Source organism: Pinus tabuliformis, chromosome 3_2, assembly GCF_031772625.1.
Source record: "Pinus tabuliformis cultivar Carrire ecotype Pingquan chromosome 3_2, CPIR1, whole genome shotgun sequence".
Classification (NCBI taxonomy): domain Eukaryota; kingdom Viridiplantae; phylum Streptophyta; class Pinopsida; order Pinales; family Pinaceae; genus Pinus; species Pinus tabuliformis.
The window spans coordinates 705,702,857-705,710,539 of record NC_142302.1 but is presented as its reverse complement, the minus strand read 5'-3'; the positions used below and the strand labels follow the sequence as shown (position 1 = coordinate 705,710,539).

Sequence of the window (7,683 nt, the reverse complement as noted above, 5' to 3'; positions counted from 1 at the left end):
CATCAATACTAAATATCATCTTATCCGACATCATGTTGAGGCCAAAACAATCCATCTTCGTCATTGTTCCACAAATGAGCAAATTGCAGACATCTTCACCAAAGCGCTTGGAAGAGAAAAGCTTGAAAGATTCAGAACGATGCTTGGACTCACCAACATCCCTTCAGATTAAGGGGGGGAATGTTGACAACTAATACTCAACGGTTGGGTGAACTAGAATGTGAACAGTCATCAAGAAGATGAACTGATCAGTCACACTCATGTATATAAACAATAGCTACCTAATGAAATACACGAATCAGTTTTTCTGTCCAATTTGGAGTTACTCCTGGTTTGACAGTTGCAAAATACATTTCTATAAACATAATTATGTCTCTTGTATTCAGTGAATCTTTATATCAAAGGAATGTAAAGACAATGTTTTCTTATGACAAAATAGAGAAGTGTTTATCAACATAGGTAGGATACCCATGTATACATGTTGAAAAAGGCCCTATACACGTTGAAACAAGAACCACGTAATTGGTACTTGTGAATTCATGAGTACTTGTTGAAATTGTACTTCACCAAAACTATCGCAAATCCTAACCTTTACTCTTTATTTCCTAAACTGGATCTGCTAGTTTTGGTCATGTATGCAGCTATCTTTATCCTTTCCAGGAGCAATGAGAAGCTCATAGCAGTGCAAGTAGGAGTTGGAAGTCGAGTTTGATACAAAAAAACATCAACCTTATGCACTACTTTTTAGGTGTTAAGATCACAAGGTATATGGGAGGTCTATAGTAGGGATTTTCAAGAGATTTCAAATGATTAATTATAAGCCCATGGTTCCAACGTTGGAGTTTACTGTGGATTCCAAGTCATATTTGGTGGTCCCTTTAGTGAATACCCTAACTTGATATTTTCATGCAATGAATATGTTAACCCAATTCATGCTTGACCTAGGGAAAATTTACTACAGTCCATTGCAAAGTATGTGATCTAATACTTGGAAGGGCACAAGTTGTTATGGATTGAGGTACATTGAGGATAGAGAGTTGATGTTGCATGGTTTTGTGGATTCAAATTGTGTAGGGGGCACTAGTGCTAGGAAGAGCATTTCAAGGCATTGTTTTAGGTTTGGTGTCATGGATGATATAGTAGTTCAATAGGAAGCAAGAGGCAATGGAATTGAGTTCAACAAGTGCAAAGTATGTGGTAATTTAATTTGCAAATTACAAAACTATCTGAATTCACAAGTTGATTATAGAAGTGACAAATTAGGTGTTGTAGTCAACAACTATGTCTTGTCACAATTAAAGTTGCATTAGTGCCTTTGTGAACCCAATGTTTCACAATCGCTCCAAGCATCCTCAAAGATATAATTTAGAAGGGAGTAGTTGTTCTTGAGTAGGTTCCCTGAAATTCACAGGTGGCAGGAATTTTGACTAGGCTCTTGGGAAAGGACAGACAAAGCTTGGTAGAGAACACTTTTCTCAAAGGGAGAGTGTTAAACTTTTTATCTTATTTTGTAAGAATTACATGGTCTTCTACCTCCTTGCACATGGTCTAATATAGAACCTAGAAGTCCAGAAATGAAGTGGAACCCCATTTACCAGAGATTTACCCAAATACTATATATTCACCAAATCAGGCAACATAAACACTAAAAATTAAATACCAAGAAAAGTCAATGACTTGAATATGACTATAATCAAGAGAAACTTCAACATAGGATTATCTGAAAACCACACCAGGACAAGGTAGAAACCTACCCTTCCATACACGAAAAAAGGTTCATTTCTCTGCTAGTAGAAAAGATGCATAGCATTAGCTGAATCTGTGAGCCAACTTCATGCATCAATAGGCACAAAGGGCCAAAGTGCTGAATTCACTCTATTTTAGATTTTCTTTATTTCAAAACTACTAACCTATAAAATCAATCAAATGGAATGAGCTTCATGCTAATCTTGTATCATTCATTCCTGCATAATGCTTTGAAGCATCATTGCTCTCAGGAATGTATTTGACAGTTCAATATTTGATGCGTTGTTTTATTCGAGGGAAGCGAGCTCTGTTCTGTCTCTTGCTTGTTATTCCAGATAAAGCAGCCTTCAACAGGATGAATCATCTGCTTTAGCATCCAACATGAATTTTTTATAGGTATTGACTGGCCAACTTTCCTTCCTTCACAATATAATTCTGCGAAGGGAAATCTTCTCCCTTGAAGTATCTGTCTAGCATATCCTTTGTTCCAGCTGCATACCTTATCTGAAGTAGAGATTTTGAGAACAATTAGTGAGAAAACTCTCAAGAATATTTGTGTATTTTTTATGATTCTTATTTTTTGCTTCCAAAGATGACAAAAAAGATAAATTAATGAGAGCATTAAAGCTTTGTGCAATATAATTGACTTTCTGAATTATTTATGAGGAACATGGAGCATGATGCAATATAATTGACTTTTTGAATTATTTATGAGGTATGTTTGTCAATCAAAGCAATTGCTAGAAAGAAAGGGGTGAAATTGGATGAAATCAGACACTTGGCCATCTATTGTAGTCCCAGAGATATGGGGAGTCATAGCATGGTTTGGCATGGAGCGCATGGATGATCTTTTGGAGCAGGTTGAGCAAACCAAACATCTCCACTGTAACCTGCATTGCAGAAAGTCCCAAGAGTTAGCAATGTACCTGTTTCCATCACTGCAATTGGCAGTTAGCAATGTGCCTGTTTCCATCACTGCAATTGGCAAACTAACTTGTTCTAACAAATGGGAACATTGATAGTTTAGAAATTTAAAACACAGAAAAACGATTCATAGTCTTGTAATTGCGTCCGAGAATGAATGACAAAAGGACTGCCAAAGCACAAAAGTACAGTTACATTGTTTTATTAGCAACGTATCATCATGCTCTTTCTGAATCTTAGAGAAATGTTTCATGATGGGACTTGTATGTCCATTATTGACACTGGGAAGGAGGCAATATGAAGAGGAGTTGAATAAATATAACTGACCTCCAATGTGTCCACTTGCAGAAGCATCAACAACTGCTTGAGCATCCATGATGGCCCCTCGAGCATTATTCACAATCAATACACCCTTCTTCAGCTTGCTGATTTTCTCCTTGTTAAACATTCCCCTATTGTAACCAAAAGGAAAGGGCAAGAGAAACAATAATTAGGTCTCTGTTCACAAGTTGTATAAAATATATAGGTGTTATTGATGTCTGAGTAAATAATGGGAGAGATTATTTATGAAATTGTGATAAGGCACACCTAGTTTTGTCAGAAAGAGGCATATTAATGACAAGTACATCACATTTAGGTAGCATTTCGTCAAGATTTGTCTCCAAAGTTGCTCCAGTTTCCTTTTCCAATTCGGGTCGAATAGAAAGACAGTCGTGGTAAAGAAGCTTACAATTGAAGGGCTGTACAAAGGAACACAATTCAATTCAACATCATGTAATGTTTATTATTATTAGATTGAAATTTTCAAACAAACAACATGCATGCATAAGAATTATGGAGCACTGATTTTTGAAAAGAAGTTTGCAACATCATGAAGTAGTACTAGATCCTAAGAATGAATACCTTCAAATGCTTAAGTAGTTCTTTTCCAATACTCCCTGCACCAATAGTACCAATAGTTTTCCCTTCTAGATCATATGACCTGTAAGAAATTACTGCCACTTTCCAATCACCCTCAACAATTTTCTTATATCCAGGCACAAAGTTTCACATCCATATGAGAATGCGCATCAGCTCATCTTCTGCCACGGACACCACATTACTTGCTGTAAAAATTGTTGAAGAAGGCGTCAGTTAAATTATGAAGAATCATTGCAGAAACTTGTTCATACTAAAATGTCCATAGCGTGAACAGGGCAGTGACAAGCGGTATAATTTCAGAAATAGTACCTGTAACTTCTGCGACAGTCACACCAGCGGCTGCTGCAGCATTTAGATCAATGTGATCAGAACCAATACCAGCTGTCAAAAGAAGCTTTAAGTTCTTTGCCTTCTTGATCCTCTATACTATCACATATGTAGGGTGGAAAGGCGTAGAAATCAAAACATGTGCATGAGGTATGTGCTTTTCAAGTTCTGAAAAGGAAATTAATTGTGTAAGTTTAGTCCGCAGTGGGTTACAATTCTCAAATGTAAAAGCAAGCAAGCAATACACTGATTTGGACGATCCATGGTAGCAAGAAGTAGGAAAGGGAAGGCATCCTAGAAAATTAATAGATTGGATTGTGGATTAAACAACCACCCAACTTCAATTGTGAATAACCAGAAGCCATTTATGACTTGTTCGACAAGATATATATTCTGTAAATCTCACTTTCTGAAGCAGCACATACGATACCATCTAGATTGATTATTATTCAGGATATGAGGAACAAAAAGAAGTCTAGGACATAAACTATTCATCCATATCAATAACAACAACAGATAACACGATTTTATATCCTAAGGGGTGGGTGGCTCTTCACGGGAGCAAATATCAATAAATACCTTGGGGTTACCAGTTGGTATTTCAGCTAGCAGTTGGTTATTACCCTCGTCATCCATCCAGAAAAAATGGGGAAGAGGGAGGAAATCTGCAGGGGGCTAGCAAGATGCTTGGAACACCTAAACTGTGGGACAATATTTTTCAGGACCTGAAAAAAGAAAGATGACTCCAGGTGATGTGGAGTTTGAGTATGATGTTACTAGGTACCATATAATTATACCTTCCTCCCACGTCAAAGACATATGAGTTGAGTTAGAAGGTCGTCTCAGGTTTCTAGGGAAACTGTTTTTCAAGAATATTCTACAATACAAGAATCAACATAGATGGTGCCCTGTCCAGCAGTCAAAGAAACTCTACCAAGCAAAACCCTGCTGATACACATTTAGCATTAGCTCTAAATCATTTTTTGTGCTTTTGATGGCTAGTAACTACAGTAAGACAAATGAGACCTGATTAGACCACAATTTATTCATTTATTACGAAGTCTGGTGTACATAGCTTGATGATGAGACCTGCTAACAATTAGACCACAGTTTATTCATTTATTAAGAAGTTTGGTGTACATAGCTTGATGATGAGTGTGTCCTAGCAGATAAAAAATCGCAATTCCAAATCAGTTATCATGATTTAAAGTTTCACGGGGCCAATTCGACAGCACAGTACATGTAGCCTAGTAGGGAATTTAAATTCCATGTTATCGCCTCACCAACACAGAGAACACATATAGCCTAGCGGTATACATGGATACAGAAAGAAACAGGGCATTTGGGGGGCTTCTAATAGTTTAAAAAAGGAGATGTCGTTTAGCACAGCTCCCTTCAAGCGTTACTAGATGCATAATCAAGGAAAATTCGGGGAGGCCAAGTTTTGGGCAAGGATAAGGAAAAAATTCGGGACAAAATTGGAGAGTAGAACAAAAATATAAAGATATACACGTATATATTTTGATGAAAATATATAAGCAATGGTGAGTGCGACAACATGACCTCCCTTCAGTCTCTTTCACAGAAATTAATCGCCTAGTAGAGGAGCAATGAACCTAGTAGAGGTAAAAATAACCTAAATTGGGCTAGATGAGGGTTTTTATTACACGAGTTTCATTCAGTCAACTAAGTCATACTCATACTCAGAGGTCAAACTCGTGTTGACAGTCAAACTTTGTCAACAAACAAGTTACAAGTTGGAAAATCAAACTCTGTGTCAACAGCCAAGTTTGACTCAGACAAGTTGGAAAACTACATTTCCATGAAACTCGGATAATGGCAAGTTCAAGCCACGATCTTGTAACACTGGTTCAAAATTTCCCTTCTATGTTATGAACCTACAGATCCCCTGTGCAACTTCTATGCATATGTTCGATGATTTCAAATTAAGAAGTTCAAAAAGACACATTAATTTTATTTTATTTATTTTATTTTGCAGGAGTGCTAACTTAGACATAACAACAAAAGAAATCACTGCTAACTTACCACAGTCAGGACCTTCCTTGTCGTTTGTCACAATGTACTGGTGACCATTAGATTCCAAAAGACACATTAATTTTATTTTATTTATTTTATTTTGCAGGAGTGCTAACTTAGACATAACAACAAAAGAAATCACTGCTAACTTACCACAGTCAGGACCTTCCTTGTCATCTGTCACAATGTACTGGTGACCATTAGATTCCAGCCATTCTCGTATGCCCAAAGCATTCTCAACACACCCGAGAAAGTTTGGATTGGGCGAAGCATATTCGTTGGCTTTATAAAAGACTCCAACAATTTTATTACTCCCTGCAGGTGCCTGAAACATAATAAGAGCATATAAATTAGAAAAATAGGAAGCAGAGAATGTAAGAAAATATATAATCTTGTTTTGTTAATGAGAGTGATAACTGAAACTTGATACTGCCTTCTCCGGGTAAACCAGCCTACTTATACTTGTATCTCAGACCTTCATACGTGGCAAGCAAGCATCATCTTACCCAACTTCAATCCCGACAAAAAAGAAGCGAGGGTGATCGATCATCACTTACATGCAATTCTCTGACAGAAGAGACTAGGGAGCAGATTGGCCTTCTACTCGCAACTCGGAATGCAGATATAACAGATGTCCTGCTTGCCATGATGACTAGCAATGGTGAATGGATGAATTTGGCCCCAGGGGTTGGTTGCCTTAAATATGTGGTGATTTCTGGTTTCAATTCAATTTGCGAGTGAGTCTCCAGATGATGAGACGTATAGGACACCATCAGCATACATTAGTTAGATTGTGGATTTCTTCTACATTACAGACAGATCCAGATCCTGATGATCCTGTAATCTTACAAGAATACATATTTTTTATTATTATTTTACATTTTTGCTGGACATAATAATCCCCACAATTACACCTACTACTACACACACATTTTCATTCCACATTTAAAATATGGTCACATGTCATTTTATAGTTAATCATTTAATTTTAAAGTTGTGGTTTAATCAAACACTATATAACTTCTTTATTTACCCATGTTGTTCCCATGTACTAGAAGTTTAACTAGTATTTTAATTATTTTATATTTTGGAAGTATTTTTTTGGGTATATTTTCCAGTCAAATTTATTCCAATCACAAGTTTGATATCTAAATTGGCTTCTTGTCCAATGAATGGTTACTTTTATGATTGGTCAACTAAATTGACTTCTAGTCATTTGAATGGTTAATTTTATAATTGTTCAACTAAATTGGCTCCTTGTCATATCAACGGTTAATTGACTTCTTGTCATATGAATGGTTAATTGGCTTCTTGTCATATGAATGGTTAGATTCATTCACCTTCACTTACTTTCTAGTGAAACTTTTAGATAATGACAAGTTTGAAAATTCAAACATCTTAATCAACTTCTAAGGAAAATCTGTCCCTTTTATTTTTATTAAATTTGTTTTTTCTTTTAATTAACTATATATATATAATTTATTTTAATTTCCATTTATTTATTTATAATTATTTATTTATTTTATTCTTCCTTAATTAACTAAGATTTGTTTTGGTATTTTTTTAATTTCCTATAATATAATATATTAATCAATCAATTCAAGTAACTAATTAAATATTTATTAGTATAATTTTGACTTTTTGAATTTTTATAACATAATATATTTGACCATTTCAAATAAAGGATTAGATATTTATTTTTATGTTAATTTTTTAATATATTGACCT

General features: G+C 35.5%; 1 pseudogene across 1 annotated transcript; it reads right to left on the bottom strand.

Annotated features, from left to right (window-relative positions):
• Nucleotides 1–2,036: 2,036 nt before the first annotated feature.
• LOC149182593 (formate dehydrogenase, chloroplastic/mitochondrial-like) lies at nt 2,037–6,520 on the bottom strand (annotated as a pseudogene). Its single transcript, XR_016257146.1, has 7 exons — nt 6,109–6,520; nt 3,901–4,086; nt 3,574–3,776; nt 3,259–3,410; nt 2,998–3,122; nt 2,525–2,636; nt 2,037–2,250 (listed from the first exon to the last, which is right to left on the bottom strand). The product of XR_016257146.1 is annotated as a formate dehydrogenase, chloroplastic/mitochondrial-like (transcript).
• Nucleotides 6,521–7,683: the final 1,163 nt, after the last annotated feature.